The sequence below is a fragment of the Littorina saxatilis genome, linkage group LG8 (assembly GCF_037325665.1).
Source record: "Littorina saxatilis isolate snail1 linkage group LG8, US_GU_Lsax_2.0, whole genome shotgun sequence".
NCBI lineage: Eukaryota > Metazoa > Mollusca > Gastropoda > Littorinimorpha > Littorinidae > Littorina > Littorina saxatilis.
The window spans coordinates 70,382,737-70,404,373 of NC_090252.1; the positions used below are offsets into that span (position 1 = coordinate 70,382,737).

General features: G+C 42.3%; 1 protein-coding gene and 1 long non-coding RNA gene across 2 annotated transcripts in view; one reads left to right on the forward strand and one right to left on the reverse strand.

The window, feature by feature from the left end:
* The first annotated feature begins 672 nt into the window (after nt 1-672).
* LOC138974838 (uncharacterized) overlaps nt 673-21,637 on the forward strand; it is a 52,284-nt gene continuing 31,319 nt past the window's right edge. Inside the window, exon 1 of the mRNA XM_070347563.1 lies at nt 673-830. The gene's annotated coding sequence lies outside the window, so the exon portion shown is untranslated. The remainder of the gene's footprint in view (nt 831-21,637) is intronic.
* On the reverse strand, nt 16,922-20,070 carry LOC138974895 (uncharacterized). The gene is made up of 4 exons (XR_011458440.1): nt 19,967-20,070; nt 18,694-18,784; nt 18,305-18,395; nt 16,922-17,140 (listed from the first exon to the last, which is right to left on the reverse strand). It is a non-coding gene; the product is annotated as an uncharacterized lncRNA (long non-coding RNA).

The following is a 21,637-nucleotide window of genomic DNA, read 5'->3' on the forward strand; positions in this document are numbered from 1 at the left end:
ACAAGATCAGTGTAACACGTGTTGGTGTGTTGGGGTGAGGACTGTGAAATGTAGCGTTACAGCTAAACACATCACAGTGCACCGAGACAAACAGCTTGCTACTTGTGTCACCGAGACAAACAGCTTGCTACTTGTGTCACCGAGACAAACAGCTTGCTACTTGTGTCACCGAGACAAACAGCTTACTACTTGTGTCACCGAGACAAACAGCTTGCTACTTGTGTCACCGAGACAAACAGCTTACTACTTGTGTCACCGAGACAGACAGCTTACTACTTGTGTCACCGAGACAAACAGCTTGCTACTTGTGTCACCGAGACAGACAGCTTGCTACTTGTGTCACCGAGACAAACAGCTTGCTACTTGTGTCACCGAGACAAACAGCTTACTACTTGTGTCACCGAGACAAACAGCTTACTACTTGTGTCACCGAGACAAACAGCTTGCTACTTGTGTCACCGAGACAAACAGCTTGCTACTTGTGTCACCGAGACAGACAGCTTGCTACTTGTGTCACCGAGACAAACAGCTTACTACTTGTGTCACCGAGACAAACAGCTTACTACTTGTGTCACCGAGACAAACAGCTTGCTACTTGTGTCACCGAGACAAACAGCTTGCTACTTGTGTCACCGAGACAAACAGCTTGCTACTTGTGTCACCGAGACAAACAGCTTACTACTTGTGTCACCGAGACAAACAGCTTGCTACTTGTGTCACCGAGACAAACAGCTTACTACTTGTGTCACCGAGACAAACAGCTTGCTACTTGTGTCTCAGAAACTTTGTGTTGGACTGAACATCTTCAGACCTGTGTCTGAGCACCACAGGTAAGTCTGTTCTGTTATTGTTGTTGTTGTTGTTGTTGTTGTTGTTGTTGTTGTTGTTGTTGTTGTTGTTGTTGTTGTTTTCTTCTTCTCTGTCTGTTGTCATGCTTGTGCGCCTACTACATGCATTTGTCTTTCGCATGATACCGCATTTTCCCGGGAGTAGGGGCCTACTGAATGTGCTTTAAATCGGACTGAGAGCCCTGTTGGCCGCTCATCTAATAGAAAAACAAGTCGCGTAAATCAAAATCAATATATTCAGTCAATCTGTCGACTAATGAAACTGAACTGACGCATTGCATAAATTTTTTCTCACAAAGACGGTCGGATCACCGACTGGGGGTGGCCTAGACAGCGCTGACACACTGTAAGAAGATATAAATCCGTGCACCTTTTTCACTTAAATTTTGGCAAATGCGCTGTGAAGTTTATTGTCAGATCTACCGGAACTAGGGGGCAAAAGGAAAAACCGACAACGAGGCTTGGTGCTAAGTCAAGTGCGGAGACGACGAGGCAAATTGTTGTGTTTACAACTGCAAGTGCAACAGTGGAATGAAGAAAGAGAAATACGGTGGACAGAATTTGTCATTGTATGGCTTTCCGATGGGTGCAAGTGCGAAGGCGTAACAGCGAAGGACGCGATGGGTGCAAGCAATCCGACGACAGGGGTTTGTCGTGCCATTGAAGAGTCTGCTCGAGTCACTTCGTGTCTGGCAATGGCACGGCTATCAGCGATGCCAACTACGTTGACTTCGTACCCACCCTTAATCTTGGATTTCCCCCTCCGCACTCTCTACCTCTTTCTCTCTCTCGCATGATACCTATATACATACACGGATGTTTTTCTGTGTGTGAGTTTGTGTGTACGATACCGTGTGTACGTATGCGTTTGTGCGTGTGTGTGCGTGTGTGTGTGCGGTGTGTGTGTGTGTGTAATGAAGAGAGAGAGAGAGAGAGAGAGAGAGAGACTCAGACTCAGAATTTTATTACAAAAGGATAAAGGTTTTAGGCAAAGCCTATTCTTCCAACCTGTCCTTTATACAACACATAAAGACAGACGCACATTACAAATATAAATTCAATCATATAAAATACAGAAATACATTGTACAGAATGCAACACAATGTGCATTTAAGGAATTACATAAGGAGAACTCAAAAAATTACAAAATTACATTGACATAGTTATACCTTTCATTTGGGAATAAGTTGCTCCGATCAGCTACACATCCGTTAACATTTGTACAAAATGTTTAACAAAATAACAATCGAACAAGACATTTCATTCACGAATGATGTGTGAACGTGACTGTCTCTTAAACATTTTCACTGAAGTTGCATTTCTTATCTGTTGGGGTAAGGAGTTCCAGAGAAACGCTCCCGAGAAGGCTAAACTCGATTTGTAGAGGTCTATGCGAGGTATGGGAGGGATGATTTTTTGGGAACCATATCTTTTTGTGGCATGTTTGAAATGTGATTGCAAATATTTAGGACAGTCGTCATTTAGAATTTTATACATGAACACAGCCTTGTTTAACGTCAACTGATCTTTCAAGGGGAGGAAATTCAAGAGCTTTAGTTTATCATCCGTGGACCTATTCGACTCATGCATAAGAGGTTTTGCAGCTTGTCGACGCAGAGAATCGAGTCTTTTTAAATAAACATCACTGCAGTTATCCCAAAGTGTCGATGCGAAGTTTATATGAGGCATTATGTGGGCGTAATAGAACATTTTGAGTGCTGCAGAATCAGCGTAATGCCTTAATTTTGATAACAGGTACAAATTTTTGATACTAGTTTGCAAAGAGAGAGAGAGAGAGAGAGAGAGAGAGAGAGAGAGAGAGAGAGAGAGAGAGAGAGAGAGAGAGAGAGAGAGAGAGAGAGATCAAATCAAATCAAATCAAATTTTATTTTACGAGGGTTGTGGCATAAGCAATATAAACGAGCTTCTTTTCAACCAGCCCTCGCCCAGAGAGGGACTATTTTAATCTTGAATACATATATATATATATATACACATACGTAAAACAATTACAAAAGATAAGCAAGGCAGAAAAACTATTCACATGACTATATACACGTTGTAGGCTATACATACATTCTTGCGTTATGAAACACTGATGCTTTATGGACAGATATGATCAATATGAAAATAATCAGAACGAAGTCTTCCATCACTGTGACTTTTCGTAATTTGACATTAAGAGAGGGAGAGAGAGAGAGAGGGAGAGAGAGAGAGAGAGAGAGAGAGAGAGAGAGAGAGAGAGAGAGAGAGAGACATAGAGAGAGAGAGAGAGAGGTAATTGAATTTGGCTTTTACCGAATGAAAACTATTGTCAAAAACAGTGCATTAAGAACTAAAACCAACCAACCATAAAATAAAAAGCACCCTCCATCCCTTTTAACTGTCTCTCTCTTCCGCTTTCTCGCGCTTTTTCTGTCTGTCAATCCCCCCCTCTCTCTCTCTCCCCCTCTCATTTCATAAAAGAATTTGGGAGAGAAGAAAAGGTTTCGATATCCTCGGTTATACCTTGTGTCAATATTTCCATTTACAAATAATTATATATGTGCAATAACACTGTCTTACAATTAGTCAAAAACAAAGCCCTTTTTTTCTAAAAAGATCAAAATCCGAAAGAAACAACTGAAAATCATGCTGAGACTTTCTTCCGAAAATTACAAATCTCTGGCAAATTGAAAGGAACAACAAAATATTCCTTCAGCGAGAGCAAGAGAGAGAAGAGAGAGAGAGAGAGAGAGAGAGAGAGAGAGAGAGAGAGAGAGAGAGAGAGAGAGAGAACTCAGAACTCAGAATGGTTTATTATTAAGGCCACACAGAGAGAGAGAGAGAGAGAGAGAGAGAGAGAGAGAGAGAGAGAGAGAGAGAGAGAGAGAAAGAGACAGAGTGAGTGAGTGAGCAAGAGAGAGATAGAGAGAGATAGAGAGAGTCACATACACACACACATACACACACAGGCACACACACACACACACACACACACACACTGAAACAGACAGACACACGCACACACGCACACACACACATACATATACACACACAAACCACGAGTGAGAGCGAGAGACTGAAAAAATGAGAAAGAGAGAGTCGTCAGTAAGTAGTGGTATTGACACGTAGCAATAATGACACGTTGCGCTATAAGATGTGGTGCTGTCGACACGTATAGTGATAATGAACGAATGATAGCGACTCATCGACAAATTATTTGTAGCACTACTCAACGTAGCGATAGCGGCATACATCTTGAACACAAGGCCAGTACTGTAACTGCCCTTGATACGGATCGATCCAAGGGGGGGCAATCTCAGTCATCTCAAAGAGGGAAATCCAAACGCTATCCGCCTTGTTCGATTTTATGGGCTTGGACGATAGAGAAAAATAAGAAAAGCAAACACTGGAGTATACCTGGACGAAATTGCTATCAAGAACGCAGAATTGATTTTTTCTGAGGTTTTTTTTTGCCGTAAGCGCCATGTTTATCGCGTCTCGCACATCTGATGTTGACATGCATCAACAAAGGGGCCTCACTCTGGAAGAGTTTCCTGCTCCGATAAACATGGCGCTTACGGCAAAAAAAAACCTCAGAAAAAATCAATTCTGCGTTCTTGATAGCAATTTCGTCCAGGTATACTCCAGTGTTTGCTTTTCTTATTTTTCTCTATCGTCCAAGCCCATAAAATCGAACAAGGCGGATAGCGTTTGGATTTCCCTCTTTGAGATGACTGAGATTGCCCCCCCTTGGATCGATCCGTATCAAGGGCAGTTACAGTACTGGCCTTGTGTTCAAGATGTGCGGCATATAGCACAAATGACACGTAGGACAAATGACACTCAGCACAAATGACACGTAGCGCGAGCGATACGCACCCTCGCTTATGCAGGGGAAGTTCGCCAAGTCTTTCGTCCATATACCACCAATAGCCGTTTCAAACCATACCTTCGTGCATGTCCTTGACTTTTTGTTCATGATTTTGAACAAGATAATCCGTTTTCTTGCAGAATTTCTCAAAGTAATCCTCTGGCAAAGTTATCTTCGAGCATCGAAAGTGAAAGAGGTATTTCAGGCCAGGCACCTATTGCCCCCCAGTTCCGGTTATCAGAGAGAGGCTGCCGTGCCCTAAAATCTGATTGGTCGAAACGCTGGGGGCAAAGGTTATACGAAAAAGGTCCCTGCAGCGAGCAGGCGGCTGTCAATTGCTTAAAATGATAGCAGGTTTAGCGCAGTAGTGCTTGTGCTTAAGTTAATACAGTTAGTTTAACCTTGACTAGACGTAAAAACAGAAACGAGGTCTCTAGACCTCTCCTGGGTGGCCGAGTGGTAACGCACTTGCGCTCGGAAGCGAGAGGTTGCGAGTTCGACCCTGGGTCAGGGCGTTAGCAATTTTCTCCCCCCTTTCCTAACCTAGGTGGTGGGTTCAAGTGCTAGTCTTTCGGATGAGACGAAAAACCGAAGTCCCTTCGTGTACACTACATTGGGGTGTGCACGTTAAAGATCCCACGATTGACAAAAGGGTCTTTCCTGGCAAAATTGTATAGGCATAGATAAAAATGTCCACCAAAATACCCGTGTGACTTGGAATATTAGGCCGTGAAAAGTAGGATATGCGCCGAAATGGCTGCGATCTGCTGGCCGATGTGAATGCGTGATGTATTGTGTAAAAAAAATTCCATCTCACACGGCATAAATAAATCCCTGCGCCTTGAATATGTGCGCGATATAAATTGCATTAAAAAAAATCCCTGCGCTTAGAACTGTACCCACGGAATACGCGCGATATAAGCCTCATATTGATTGATTGATTGATCCTGTAAAGCAGTATGTTCCCGGTTTGAGCTGCGTGTGTGTATCGCGTGTGTCCTCACATAGCGCCCCTACACTGGACACCATTAACACCGCGTTACACGGAAGTTACTGTGTGTGACAGTGGAGAAGATGATTGTCGTTATGGGCAGAATATACCTGCGCAGTTTCAGCGGCACAGACGACGCACTGTCTATTATTTATGCCGCGATAGGGATTATAGCGAGTCAGTACTTGGCCTGTTTTCCTTTCATGAAACGTGTAGCGGGCTGGGATAATCTGCAGTGCGTCGTCGGTCCTGCTGAAGTTACATGTGAGCGGAGCTCCTTAGGCCCGCTTTAGACGAGCGACGACGCGTTGTCAGATGAGCTGTTTGCACAATCGTTGCGGGACACTAGCACCACGTACCAGAGACAGGCTTGTACAAGAAAAATGTTCATTCAAAATGAACAGCGTCGATGCAATGTCCACCAAAGATTTATTTTGGGAAGTGTTAAAAGGTTAGGGTCAAAAGTCAATGAATTGCATGTTGTGCTGGATATATAAATTGTTTATTTCAGTCAATGCTTGCTATGAATTGATCAAACAGCCACAAGAAAAAACAAGTCGCGTAAGGCGAAATTACTACATTTAGTCAAGCTGTGGAACTCACAGAATGAAACTGAACGTAGTCCGCCGCTAGTGCAAAAGGCAGTGAAAGTGACGAGCCTGTTTGGCGCGGTAACGGTTGCGCTGTGCTTCATAGCACGCTTTACTGTACCTCTCTTCGTTTTAACTTTCTGAGCGTGTTTTTAATCCAAACATATCATATCTATATGTTTTTGGAATCAGGAACCGACAAGGAATAAGATGAAATAGTTTTTAAAACGATTTCGGAAATTTAATTTTGATCATAATTTTTATATTTTTAATTTTCAGAGCTTGTTTTTAATCCAAATATAACATATTTATATGTTTTTGGAATCAGAAAAGGATGAAGAATAAGATGAACGTAAATTTGGATCGTTTTATAATTTATTTATTTTTTTACAATTTTCAGATTTTTAATGACCAAAGTCATTAATTAATTTTTAAGCCACCAAACTGAAATGCAATACGGAAGTCCGGCCTTCGTCGAAGATTGCTTGGCCAAAATTTCAATCAATTTGATTGAAAAATGAGGGTGTGACAGTGCAGCCTCAACTTGTACAAAAAAGCCGGATATGACGTCATAAAAGACGTTTATAAAAATAAAAAATAAAAACCGTCCTGGAATATCATTCCCAGGAAGTCTCATGTCAAATTTCATAAAGATCGGTCCAGTAGTTTAGTCTGAATCGTTCTACACACACACACACAGACAGACACACACACACACACACACACACACACACACACACACACACACACACACACACACACACACACACACACACACACACACACACACACACACACACACACACACACACACACACACGCACATACACCAAGACCCTCGTCTCGATTCCCCCTCTATATTAAGACATTTAGTAAAAACTTTTTAATTAAAAAATAGAGCTTGTTTGAAACAGGTAGAAAGGAAGAGTTGATATTGCAATATCTGTACGTGGGAATGTGGTGAAAAAGAGTGCTAAAAGTAGTAAGTCGGCCTCAGATCCATTTCAAATATTTATTGCAGAAAAACAAAATACAAATTAAAAACAAAACCACAGAACCATTACCAGGTGTCATAGGAATGTTTGAAAACAATAGTTTTAATTTTACACTGTAAATACAGGAATCAGAATTAAACACCTCAAATTGGCACATGCATAATGAATCACCTGGAATTGCAACAGGGAGATACTGAAGTAATTGGAAACAAACACTTGAAATTGACAGAGAAACAATTGAAAATATATTACTGACATGAGCGTACAATATTTTAATGGAAGTGCATTTTTAGCACGAAGCATCCGCAGGAGGATGCACTAACAATTACATAGTGCCACAAAATGTGTACGGACATTTCACAACCGTGCATTATTAGCACAGAACACATACATGGGGGCGCACAAAACATTATTGTACCATGATGATGATCGGGATTGTTGAAGATCTTTTCTTGTGCAAGGCGCCCCTGTATGACCGCAACTGATCCAACCGGCCGCATCTGAACAAACGACGTCGAAACGGCGCGAAACACGTCCTCTCGGTTGGTCTCGGATTGACTCGGCTCCTCTCGGTCTTTTTTTTGTGTGTGTCTTTTTTTCTTTTCCTTATGGTCGGAGTGATATATTTATGTACATCTTAGATTAAAAAAACCCACCGAAAGCTGTGTTTAATCGTTTCGCGTAAATTGTACATTTTTTTCAGCTTTGAAATTGTTTTGGCTTGGAGAGTCAGCGCGCTTTGGCTTGGAGACTAATTCTCCACAGGCACGTTCTTCCCAACCACAGATACCAGCGTCGTCCGCGACGCTGGAATTATGTAAACTGGCTTGTCGCGGAACGGAGAACTAGCTGCGCACTGTCAAGACAAAACGCGACTCACTTTGAAAAACAAATTGGTAGGGCCTACAAACACCAAATTCTGACCGAAGGGGAACTGTCTGTTGTACTGCACACAGGCGAGACATATTATTATACAAAATATCGAGGAAATGAAAGCTTAGTATAAAACGCTAAAACGGATTTTTTAACCGGTAAAATCTTTCGGTAGATTTTTGGAAATTTACCAGCGACTGCGATTTCTGTCACGTTATAAAATTGCACGAGGCAGTGATGTGTGTGCCCAGTGCCTGTGTGTGCGTGCGCCGTGTAGGCGAGAGTGTGTCATGATATGCGCGCGCGCACGCGTGTGTGTGTGCGTGTGTGTGTGTGTGCGTTTGTGTGTGTGTCTGTCTGTGTGTGTGTGTGTGTGTGTGTGTGTGTGTGAGTGCGCACATACTGGTATAACATACTGTCTCAGGACTTTGTGTTTACATCATCCACGTCAGGACTCAATGAAAATAGTACTGTACCGTGTTTGAGCTTACATTTTCAAGCAGTAAACAAAGTCTTAAACTATTTTCAGAACATGGCGATGCTCAAATGGTTATAATTATCAAATACTAATACCTTGTTATTTGTCATACCATGTGAGGACTCATTCTAAGGACCTGTACACACATTTTGCATGTTTAGGTCCAAGCAAGGACCCAGTTACACATGTTGCATGTTTGAGTCCAAGCAAGGACCCAGTTACACATGTTGCATGTTTGAGTCCAAGCAAGGACCCAGTTACACATGTTACATGTATGAGTCCAAGCAAGGACCCAGTTACACATGTTACATGTCTGAGTCCAAGCAAGGACCCAGTTACACATGTTACATGTTTGAGTCCAAGCAAGGACCCAGTTACACATGTTAAACGTGAGGACTGCAATTTAAGTGTCATGAAAGTAAAATTTAATCAACACTTCACGTTTCATAACTGGACAGGTAGCTAGTAGATTGATATGTTTGTGAACACCTTGTGTGCTCTAAATCGAAAGTGTTGTAAAATGGGGGATTTAGGGCTACATTTGGTATGTTATTGTTGTTGTTGTTGGTCTCTACTGTCCGTAATTTTGTTGTTAAGGCTGGTAGAGACTTAACACTTGACATAATGTTCTGTGCGGGGTTTTTTTCTGGAGGAAGATCATATCACGTCTTCAAATGACGTACGATGTTCCATTGATAAACGTGTTGTTACCATAGACGCTTACTTTATAATACCTTGAAGAAGAAACGTACAGAGAGAGAGAGAGAGAGAGAGAGAGAGAGAGAGAGAGAGAGAGAGAGAGAGAGAGAGAGAGAGAGAGAGAGAGAGAGAGAGAGAGAGAGGAGAGAGAGAGAGAGAGAGAGAGAGAGAGACAGAGAGAGACATAACATTAGGCCAAAAAAAAATTGTCTGTTTAGGGTAACCCGACCGACCCTATCGATTTGGCGCCGACCCAAAAACTTTTTTTTTGATTTCAAAAAAAAGAAAAGAAAAAAAAAAGAGGTAAAAATGCTAAAAAGAGACATTTGGCGTTTCTTTCTCTCCCTTTCTCTCTGTTTTATTTATACGTTAGTTTTGAAACATGTATTCATCAAATATAAGAAGTGAATGTTCAGCCAACATAGCATTTACACACACACACACACACACAAAAACAAAACAAAAAAACCTACCTACCTACCGACCCTACTTTTTTTGGTCATGTTACCCTAAACAGACAATTTTTTTTTGGCCTTACAGAGAGAGACAGCGAAAGAGCGACAGTGACAAAGAGATCGGTGGTGGTGACTAACATGAATCAGCAAAATCCAAATTGAACCATATCATATTAAAGTTTATTTCTTGATGTTTGTGCACATATACACACACGCACAACTTGTGCGAGCCTGAACATAACAAATGAAAACGACGGATAACTGCTTAACTTTTTTTCCAAATGAAAGTCCACACAAACAACAACAAAAGCAGCTTTGGTTCATAATAGCTAGGTACCTGACATCGATTACGAAACACCATGATTTCCAACATTTGGTACATCAGGCCGGTTTTCTTATGAAGTAAATTAAATGTTACAGATACGTTTGTGTAGTACATACAATCAATGGATTAAAAAAAACGTTTCTGCAGAACAATCCAAATCTACACATCAAACGATTTCGTTCTGGCATCATTGTAAACTGAGTTCAATATTTTTTTAAGCAAGAGGGAAACCCTGCAGCTGTGTAATTACTGACCGCTTTAAAAAATCCATTGATTAACCGATGATTCATCAGGTGAGTCAATACAACAGAGTACACTAACAAATAAGAAGTGGAAACACAATTTCTTGAAGAATGCAAAACATAAACACTATGAAAGTCATTTAGTCAAAACGAAATCATCAATAGACATATACATAGATATGAAACTCTCTTTTTCAATGTGAGATATTAAGATGTAACCTCACATTGTACACACGCAGTAAAGAACATGACTTCAATAAGCCTTCTTATTCTCATTTATTTGTGTTGACGAGTCATCTTTGAGAAATTTTAACATGGTAAGTTCAAACATGACTCCAGAATTGTTTTCAATTACATCGGCAAAACAAAAAAATAAAAAAATCCCCAGCAAGCAAATTAAAACAAAACAAACCAAAATTGACATCGAAAATGTGTTCACAGTGTTAGGAAAATGTGTTTTAAACTAAAAGTGAAGAAAGAAAAAAAGAGAGAGAGGGACAGAGACAAAGAGAAAGAGAGACAGAGAGGAACAGAGAGAGAGAGAGAGAGACACACACACACACACACACACACACAGAGAGACACAGAGAGAGACAGAGAGAGAGAGAGAGAGAAACAAAGCGAGAGAGAGACACAGAGAGAGACACAGAGAGGGACAGAGAGAGACAGAGAAAGAGACAGAGAGAGACACACAGACAGAGAGAGAGATACAGAGAAAGAGATGGGGAGAGAGACACAGAGAGAGAGACAGAGAGAGACGGCCGAGAGAGAGACACACAGACAGATAGAGAGAGGCAGAGGGACAGAGAGAGAGATAGAGAGAGACAGCGAGGGACAGAGAGAGACAGAAAGAGACAGAGAGAGACATACACACACTCACACAGAGAGAGAGAGAGGGATAGAGAGAGAGAGAGAGAGAGAGAGAGAGGGAGAGGGAGAGAGACACAGAGAGAGAGAGACAGAGAGACGGAGAGAAAGAGACAGAGAGGGAGAGAGAGAGAGACAGAGAGACTCGAGAGCGAGAGAGAGAGAGAGAGACAGAGAGAGAGAGACAGAGAGAGAGACAGAGACAGAGGCAGAGAGACAGAGGGAGAGAGAGAGACAAAGAGAAAGAGAGAGAGAGAGAGAGGGGGGGGGGGGAGACAGACAGCAAAACAAGTGAGAAATCAAACATGGTGAAAAGTCAATAGACTTACGGAGCTTTACGTAAATCCTGTGCAAGCATGAACTAAAAATGGAAAACATGATATCCATCAACTTCTAAATCACAATAAACTGTCAAGGAAATGAAGACATGTTTAAAAACAACAACACACCAGTGCAAACAAAACACATAAAACACCTGAACTCACACACCAACCCAAAACAAATGGCCAGCTCAGTATCGATACAGGCTCCTAACCACCAGGCCAGAACCTCAGCAAAACCAAGCTATCTCAATGCAGCAACTCAAGTCGCGCAACAACTCAACTTACAAAACGTCAGCACTTTAAAGTGAAATTTGATAATGATTGTGACAAAGGTATGTTTCTGAACATTGAACAAGAGCAAGAGATACAGGGTAATCATACATACAATGGGACGCATGTTTGTAAACATAGTTAACCAAAAAAATACAAATCAGTCACAAAAGCCATTATCAGCGTTTACCTTATGCATATCATGAAAGTAATGATACTTTCCGGAATGTAATACTAAATTTGGTCTTTTGTGTACATAGCGAAGATGATAACCGTTCAAAGCTCATCAAAATGATCAAACCAATGACAGACAGAAAAATGGTATGTACAAAAGCAGACGCCAAAACAGCAAAGACCCAGCGGCAAAATGTGTCCCAAGTGGAAAAAGCAAACCCACCCAGACATGAAATTGTTATCAAACAAAAATTATTTACACAATTGTTCACAAACTGAAATAAGGCACACTCACAATTCCAGTAGTGACATGAACAGTGGGAATAATTATGTTTTATTCCCCCCTCTGCTTCTTTACCTCTGTAAACTTGTAGGGGTAGTTATTTTTCGATAATGACCCAGCAACCAAACAAATAACGACCCAGCAACAGCCTGAATCCTCGATAGTGCAATGGGTTGAGAAGTTCTTCTGTTTCGGTACTACTTTTTGCGACTGAAAAGTTCCGAACGCTCTAACGTACGAAGTATACATCTCTGGAGCAAACAATACAAACATACCGCATTTAAATTAACAACTACAGGCCTGAACACATGAATCTTCATATAAAATCCATGAGTTCGGTTGTTTTCTGAATCTAGATTTGCCGTGCTCAAACGTTCATCACAAGCAATTTCCCGCAAGGCCAAGTTCCCCTTCTTTTCACTCAGTTTCTTCGACAACAGACTGCAATCCGACGGTCAGTTTTCAACAATATTTCATTTAATAAACAGATCACACGCAACCAAATGCACACATCTCATCAATTTAAACAACATAAAGCGGTTTCATACACTATTTTCCCCAGAAAACTGAACTTCATACAGTTTTTTAACGTTGGAACACGGGTGCAAAAGTTCGTCTGCTAGTCCCATTTGACGAAAGAACAGTCATTATCCTAAGCGATACCAAAACATATACAGAACACACAATATCTGTCTTTGCCGCCACAGCAGAATAACAGCATATCTGTGTACTAGATTTTAGTCCAAAATAGGAAAACTGACAAGAAGTGTTAACAGAATGGAATGATTTGCACGGAACTATACAACCGCGCATTAATCGATCGCCTGCGCAGGTTGACTGGTTGAGTGAATAGGATTCGATCAAACTTTCGCAAAAAACCTCCTCTTTTCTTTGAATAACTGAAGAAAGGAGGAATAAAGAGGTTACATGCCGAGTCTCAGTGATTATCAAAAATAATGGTCGAAGTTTGCGGATCATGAAAAATGCGAGCTTTAGCGAGCTTTTTCATGACCGCGAACTGAGACCATTATTTTTGATAATCACTGAGACTCGGCATGTAACCTCTACGTATTCCCCCTTCCAATCTAGCCCCATCCCCCCCCCACCCCACCCACCCACCCCACCCCACCCCACCCCCACCCCCACCCCCGCCTCACGCACACACCCCTCCTCTCTTTTGAGACCCTGTGATGATCTGTTCATAACCTGCGCACATTTCCCTAAGTTGAAGAATCACTCGTTTTTATGGCTCAATAATTGTCAGGGGTCTTAAAAAAGGGGTTCCATTGTACAAGGTTTGAAAAGACAGCACTGATCAGTATTATAAGCAACAGAAGCAACAGCAATGCATCACTGTGTGAAGTGTTGCTCAGTTGGCTAGATATTTGTTTGGTGAAATCAACAATTCATTATGTTCTTTCCTATCCGAAATGAGGCAAAGCAAGGTAATTCAAGCCTCTAATGACTTGGCTTGATTTAAGCAATATATTTTCTGCAATTGGTGTTTAACGTCGTTTTCAACCGTTCAAGGTTATATCGGGACGGAGGGAAGGGGGGAGATGGAATGGAGCCACTTGTCAATTGTTTCTTGTTCACAAAAGCACTAATCAAAAATTTGCTCCAGGGGCTTGCAACGTGGTACAATATATTACCTTACTGGGAGAATGCAAGTTTCCAGTACAAAGGACTTAACATTTCTTACATACTGCTTGACTAAAATCTGTACAAACATTGACTATATTCTAAACAAGAAACACTTAACAAGGGTAAAAGGAGAAACATAATCCGTTAGTCGCCTCTTACGACATGCTGGGGAGCATCGGGTAAATTCTTTCTCGTCCCAACCAATATGGGACTCCCCCTAACCCGCGGGGGGCAAGCAATATATACACTGCTCGACAAAAGACATGTCTTGTCCATCATTGCCATATGAGACGAACAATCATAGACAAGATATGCTTCCGAATACAATTATGGTCAAGACGATTACAACATATGAACTGATTTCAGGATAAAAAAACACCACATTTATTGTATATGACGTTGGACCGGTAATTATATAACTAACATACACTACTGGAACAGAACTAACAAGTTCACATTTTGATCTTCACTAATTTGATCTTTGCTACTCAGACCAGTGATTGATTCAATTTGTGAAGCTTTCTTTTCTCTGCTGCAATCATATTCTTTACACAAAATTAAACTGGGTCCATTCTCTTTTCATCAAAATCAGGGATTTCTTTTGTGCTAGCAAACAGTCTGATTTGCCCGGCAACGTTTCGGTGTTAATAAACTTTGTCAGGTTCTGACTAACAGCCTAATCTCAAATCAGTCCATATCTTGTTTCGTTCCTGGCTTCTTTTGGGAAGTCCTAGCGCAAGTGACACGTCATCATGATCAAACTCTTCATCACTTTCATGAACTTCATTCTTATCTCTATCAGCATGATTTTCTGTGTTTCCAATATCTTTGGCTGTATCACACATCTCCCCTTTATCATCATCATCGCCCCTTCCTTCCTTCACATCATCCCTCCCCTCTTCATCAACATCAGTGCCCACATCATCCCTCCCCTCTTCATCAACATCAGTGCCAACATCATCCCTCCCCTCTTCATCAACATCAGTGCCAACATCATCCCTCCCCTCTTCATCAACATCAGTGCCTACATCATCCCTCCCCTCTTCATCAACATCAATGCCTACATCATCCCTCCCCTCTTCATCAACATCAGTGCCTACCTCACCCCTCCCCTCTTCATCAACATCAGTGCCTACATCATCCCTCCCCTCTTCATCAACATCAATGCCTACATCATCCCTCCCCTCTTCATCAACATCAATGCCTACATCACCCCTCCCCTCTTCATCAACATCAGTGCCTACATCATCCCTCCCCTCTTCATCAACATCAGTGCCTACATCACCCCTCCCCTCTTCATCAACATCAGTGCCTACCTCACCCCTCCCCTCTTCATCAACATCAATGCCTACATCATCCCTCCCCTCTTCATCAACATCAGTGCCTACATCATCCCTCCCCTCTTCATCAACATCAGAGACAACATCATCCCTCACGTCTTCATCAACATCAGAGAAAACATCATCCCTCCCCTCTTCATCAACATCAGTGCCTACCTCACCCCTCCCCTCTTCATCAACATCAGTGCCTACATCACCCCTCCCCTCTTCATCAACATGTCAGTGCCTACATCATCCCTTCCCTCTTCATCAACATCAGAGACAACATCATCCCTCACCTCTTCGTTAACATCAGAGACAACATCATCCCTCACCTCTTCATCAACATCAGAGACAACATTATCCCTCCCCTCTTTGTTAACATCAGAGACAACATCATCCCTCACCTCTTCATCAACATCAGAGACAACATCATCCCTCACCTCTTCGTTAACATCATAGACAACATCATCCCTCACCTCTTCATCAACATCAGAGACAACATCATCCCTCACGTCTTCATCAACATCAGAGAAAACATCATCCCTCCCCTCTTCATCAACATCAGTGCCTACATCATCCCTCACCTCTGCGTTCACATCAGAGACAAAATCTTCCCTCACCTCTTCGTTAACATCATAGACAACATCATCCCTCACCTCTTCGTTTACATCATAGACAACATCATCCCTCACCTCTTCGTTAACATCATAGACAACATCATCCCTCACCTCTTCGTTTACATCAGAGACAACATCATCCATCACCTCTGCGTTAACATCAGAGACAACATCATCCCTCACCTCTGCGTAAACATCAGACAACATCATCCCTCACCTCTTCGTTAACATCAGAGACAACATCATCTCTCACCTCTTCATCAACATCAGAGACAACATCATCCAGGGGCGGATCAGTTCATTTTATGGGGGGTGGGGGGGGTTCCAACAGTATATTGTGAAGATATGGGTGTGAAGGCGCGAAGCGCCGAGCCGACGGCGCAAAGCGCCTAGCTTGCTAGGGGGGTGCGGGGGCATGCCCCCCCCCCTGAAAATGTTGAAAAAAAGGATGCAAAAGGGTGCAATATGGTGCATTCTGAGGATGATCATTACCAGTTTCAGGCAGCCCTCTTTTTTTGTTTTGTTTTGTGTTTGGATCAGAAATCCCCAACAACAACACCCCCCCCCCCCCCAAATTTTTTTATTTTTTTTAATTTTTTGGCTGGGGGGGGGGTTCCGGAAACCCCAGAACCCCCCCCCCCCCCCCCCCCCCCTCGTCCGCCCCTCTCATCCCTCACCTCTTCGTCAACATCAGAGACAACATTATCCCTCCCCTCTTCATCAACATCAGAGACAACATTATCCCTCCCCTCTTCATCAACATCAGAGACAACATTATCCCTCCCCTCTTCATCAACATCAGAGACAACATTATCCCTCCCCTCTTCATCAACATCAGAGACAACATTATCCCTCCCCTCTTCATCAACATCAGAGACAATATTATCCCTCCCCTCTTCATCAACATCAGAGACAACATTATCCCTCCCCTCTTCATCAACATCAGAGACAATATTATCCCTCCCCTCTTCATCAACATCAGAGACAATATTATCCCTCCCCTCTTCATCAACATCAGAGACAATATTATCCCTCCCCTCTTCATCAACATCAGAGACAATATTATCCCTCCCCTCTTCATCAACATCAGAGACAATATTATCCCTCCCCTCTTCATCAACATCAGAGACAACATTATCCCTCCCCTCTTCATCAACATCAGTGTCGGTGTCACCCCTCTCCTCCTTGTTTCTTTTCTGAGCATCTGTCCTTTCCTCTCCCAACTGTAGTCTTCGCTGCCAATCCGTTAACAATGGAAACGTCACCGAGTCATCAGCGTCAGACTCATCTGAAACACACACACATTCATTGCATAATTATTAACTACCTTATGAACATGAACTCACATTTTGCTGGTGCCTCATTTCTTGGACACAATCTGCAGCAACATCAGATTAGTTTGACATCAACCACTAGCTGACTCACCTAACTAGTGCAACTAATCAGACCTTGTAAACTCAAGATGTTGTTTTTGTTTTATGTGTCATGCCCACTATCAGTCAAATGTGAACAAGGTTATGTGGAACTTCATGCAAAACGTGAAGTTTTTGGCCTTCAGAACAAATGTTCATAAACCGAAAAGGGCAACATTTGCCTTCGGATTTCGTATTAACATGAGGCAGCCACATAAGTTATATTTTACAACGATGGTAGTCAAACACTTATCTTAACAAGAGGACAGTTTCGGAACAACACCAAAATAATGACATTAGGAAAAGACGACACCATGCCTACCCATAATATGGACTGATTATAACTATAGTATGCATCCAAGTTATTTGTTCCTAGCATATAACCACGTCATGTCCAAAACAGACGCTAGTTCTTGGAAAGAAGAATACAAGTAAGCATAGCAGCGTATCATTGCATAGTTATTTGGACAAAAACAAAAGTGTCCGTATTGACAGAGAGAGAGAGAGAGAGAGAGAGAGAGAGAGAGAGAGAGAGAGAGAGAGAGAGAGACAGAGAGACAGAGAGGGAGAGAGAGAGAGACAGAGAGAGAGAGAGACAGAGGGGGACGGAGAGGGAGACAGAGAGCGAGACAGAGAGAGAGAGGGAGAGAGACAGGCAGACAGACAGACAGAGAGAGAGAGAGAGACAGAGAGAGAGAGACAGAGAGAGAGAGAGACAGACAGAAATAGAGAGAGACAGACAGACCGGCAGACAGAGAGAGAGAGAGACAGACAGACAGACAGGCAGACAGAGAGACAGACAGAGAGAGAGAGAAAGAGAGAGAGACAGACCGACAGACAGAGAGAGAGCGACAGACAGAGAGAGAGAGAGAGAGAGAGAGAGGGAGACAGACAGAGACAGAGAGAGAGAGAGAGAGACAGACAGACAGACAGACAGACAGACCGACAGAGAGAGAGAGAGAGAGAGAGAGAGAGGGGTCAAAATATTTTGATTACTCAGTGCTATAATTATAGTCTGGTGGGGGAAATCCATAACTTACGCGGAGATTCATTTTCGTTGATCTGCTGTGGTTCCTGGTTGTCCCCTTCCAAGCCCTTCGTTTGGTTATTTTCGTCCATCATGTCTCTCATCTGACATAGATGCATATGATATTAGTTACAACGTAACCCATTATCGTTGAAAGTAATTGTCAGACTCAAGTATAACGGATTATCGAACCATTTTATTTTACGAGCGTAATGAGAGCCCTGTTTTAAGACTACCCCCCCCCCCCCCCCTCCCCTTCCCCTCCCCTTCCCGACCCCCTGTAGATAGACTTGACCCTGACACAAATATCAGTTCCTGCTCCCACTAATGGATATGCTAAAATACTCTCAGCACCCGAGAGGCACAGCACCAGTAACCGGCTTATTAGAATAAAAATGTCACCTGATTGGAAGCAAGCTGTCCATACTGGGGATGTTCCAAGTGAGTCAATTAGTACAGCATCCTCTCGGGTCACATCACTCGCTCATAGTCACTGTAACCAAAATAAATTAAAAAAAATATTATTAGAACGAATAAAACAGTTTCCATTGTTCCGCTGGGCCTGATGTTGATTACTTAAAAGTACACTTACGTCCAGTTCAGCTGATTTAACTTGTTACACTATTGTTACACTTCATGCAGCATGTACTATCTCAAAGTTACAAAACGTAGATGTTTAACTAAACTTTACTTCATGCACACAGAACGAACCAAAAGTTAAAATCTGCAGTGATCAGTCATACCATTAAACAAACACAGCCAGTTTTCAGGTCCTGTGGAGGTTGCATGGTGAGTATACATAGGCGTAGGACTTACACATACACACACACGTTTCTTAGCGTATAACCCCTTCATGTCCCAAATAGATGCTTGTTCTGGGGACACTAATGGAAACTTACATACTTACACATCCAAAGATGGGGTGGGAGAGGGAGGAGATGATAGGGGAGAGGCGTTATCACAGCTGACAGGTAACAAGAAAGGGGGTGATTTATGAAGCCGTCCTTATCTTGCAGTGGTACTGTGTTTACTAGCAGACTTCCTTTTTCACTGTGGATTACAGTTTCCAGCAGTGTCGACTTCTCCAAGGGATAACATTGCTAACGGCACCAGGAGGAAGATCGGGTTATTTATTGTGTTGTTTCGCATGCAGGTGCTGCCCCCCCCCTCCCTTTAGAAAACAAAAGGTGCCAAGCTGTTGTCTTATTAAATAAATAGACAAAAAATTCCAAAGTGCTGGCAATTGCCTTCAATCGTGTGAGTTCCGGTTGGATTAAGATCCCGGCCTCAAGTCGTCAATGTTACATGTTGTGATTTTGATTCCTAAAATAAGTAAAACAGCAAAACCTTTTGGAAACTTTTACCAGAGGTTTACATCTCGATTATTCCTTTCTCGACGTTGTAACTAATAAATGTGAATATTGCAGCCACATCTTACAATAACTTATGATAAGAAAAAAAAATTAATACGGCAACAAATTCTATCATAAAAATTAAACACAGGAATATACAAAGAAACAAAAACACAATCATATAATCGATGCACATTCAAATAGATCAATTACTTTCAATTACAAAAACACAAATCAACGTCAGGGAACAAGGACGCTAAAATCTATTTTGTCTCAACCTCCAATTAAAAACAAAAAGTTAATTAAATAAAACACAAACTTACTTGATAACTTGTTCTCCAAATGCTGCTAACCGCATTCAAACAGCATTCAAGTCAGCCAGAAAAATGTGATAACATTTCCACACTGCAGGCCGATGGCACTGTGTAGCATCATTAGATCGGAATGTGCCACATAAGCTTGTCACATTGTAAAGACAAAGCAGGTCTCACGCGATAGCGCAAGGCGGGAAACATGGATGCTTCCGATTGGTCAAAAATAAATGCAAGTCTTCTGATTGGTTAGGTGAAAAAGGCAAGGTCAAGGTGAAGCAGAGGGAGGAGTGTAACATTTTCCAAGACCTCTGTTCCCCGGCAAATTGTGTAAAAGTTACACACACCGGATGTGGAAAAAATTATCTTGACACCCAAGTCAGGACTCCACCAAAATCCCCACCAGAGCGCGTGTGACCTCTCTGGGGAATGAAATAAAGGAAAACCTTGTAAGGACCTGAGTGTAAGTCCTGACTAGGTGTGACTGTCAGGTCCTGAGGACGTTGTTCTGTATAGAAGGTCAGGTCCTTACTCGGTTAGCAAAACAAACACACACACATGCGTGTGTGTGTGTGTGTGTGTGTGTGAGAGTGTGTCCACGTTTATGGGGCTTGCCGATCGCCAGGCGCCGCCGCGCCGCCCTAATTACCTAGTTGCGTATGCCTGTGCAAGGATAGGTGTCACAATTTCAAGTGGATACAGACTACGCTGGCCGACAGCTAACAGAGAAACCCCAGCTAAATTGCTTGTATGAACTGTTCCTGAAGCCAAACACAGAGAGCTCCCTCTCCCTCCCCTTCTCTCACTCTCTTTGTCTGTCTCCGTCTCTCTCTCTTTCTCTGTCTCTATCTCTGTCTCTCTGTCTTTGTCTCTCTCTCTCTCATTCTCTCTCTCTCTCTCTCTCTCTCTGTCTCTCTCTCTCTCTGTGGCTGTCTGTCTCTCTCGGTTAGTCTGTGTGTATGTGTGTGTATGTATCTGTCTGTCTGTCTGTCTGTCTGTCTGTCCGGGTGATTTGCTAGACGTAGACAGACGGAACAACACAGACAATACAGACAGGCAGACACGCACATACATACGTCTGTCTGATCCATACCGGAGAGAGAGAGACAGACAGACAGACAGATTTTACCGGGTAAAATGTCAGTTTTGGCGTTCCATAGCTTAAAAACAGGGAAAGTATCATGCGCACAGCGCTTACAGACGTTGTAGCTCTGCCTAAAGCGCCTTCTTGTCGAAGTCGTCAGCGTCTCGTCGTCTCATTAAAGTTTCACTCAGTCGAAAACTTTGAAATTGTACGTGGGACATTACAATCAAAGAGGAACCCTTTCGGGTTCAGTTCACGTGAGGTGAAATGATATCATTATAATGTCAAATTTGGTCAGAAAAGCATGTTATGTTCCACTGTACACAGGGAAAACGGTATGAAAATAGTTAGAAACATTGTGTTGGTCCTGGAGATTATTGTTATCATGCTAAGTCACTGTTTCAATAATCTGCATCGTCTGGTCAAATGTCAGAGTTGTTTATCCGCGATCAGTGTGAATGTCACGTGTCTGGTGATCTGCGTCTTTATCAGATTCAAACAACACAATTATGACGTCATTCTAATGTCATACCAAAGGTCAAGGCTTGTTATTTAAACCCAGATGTAAACCAAACAGCAGTCAGATATCGACAGGTCTA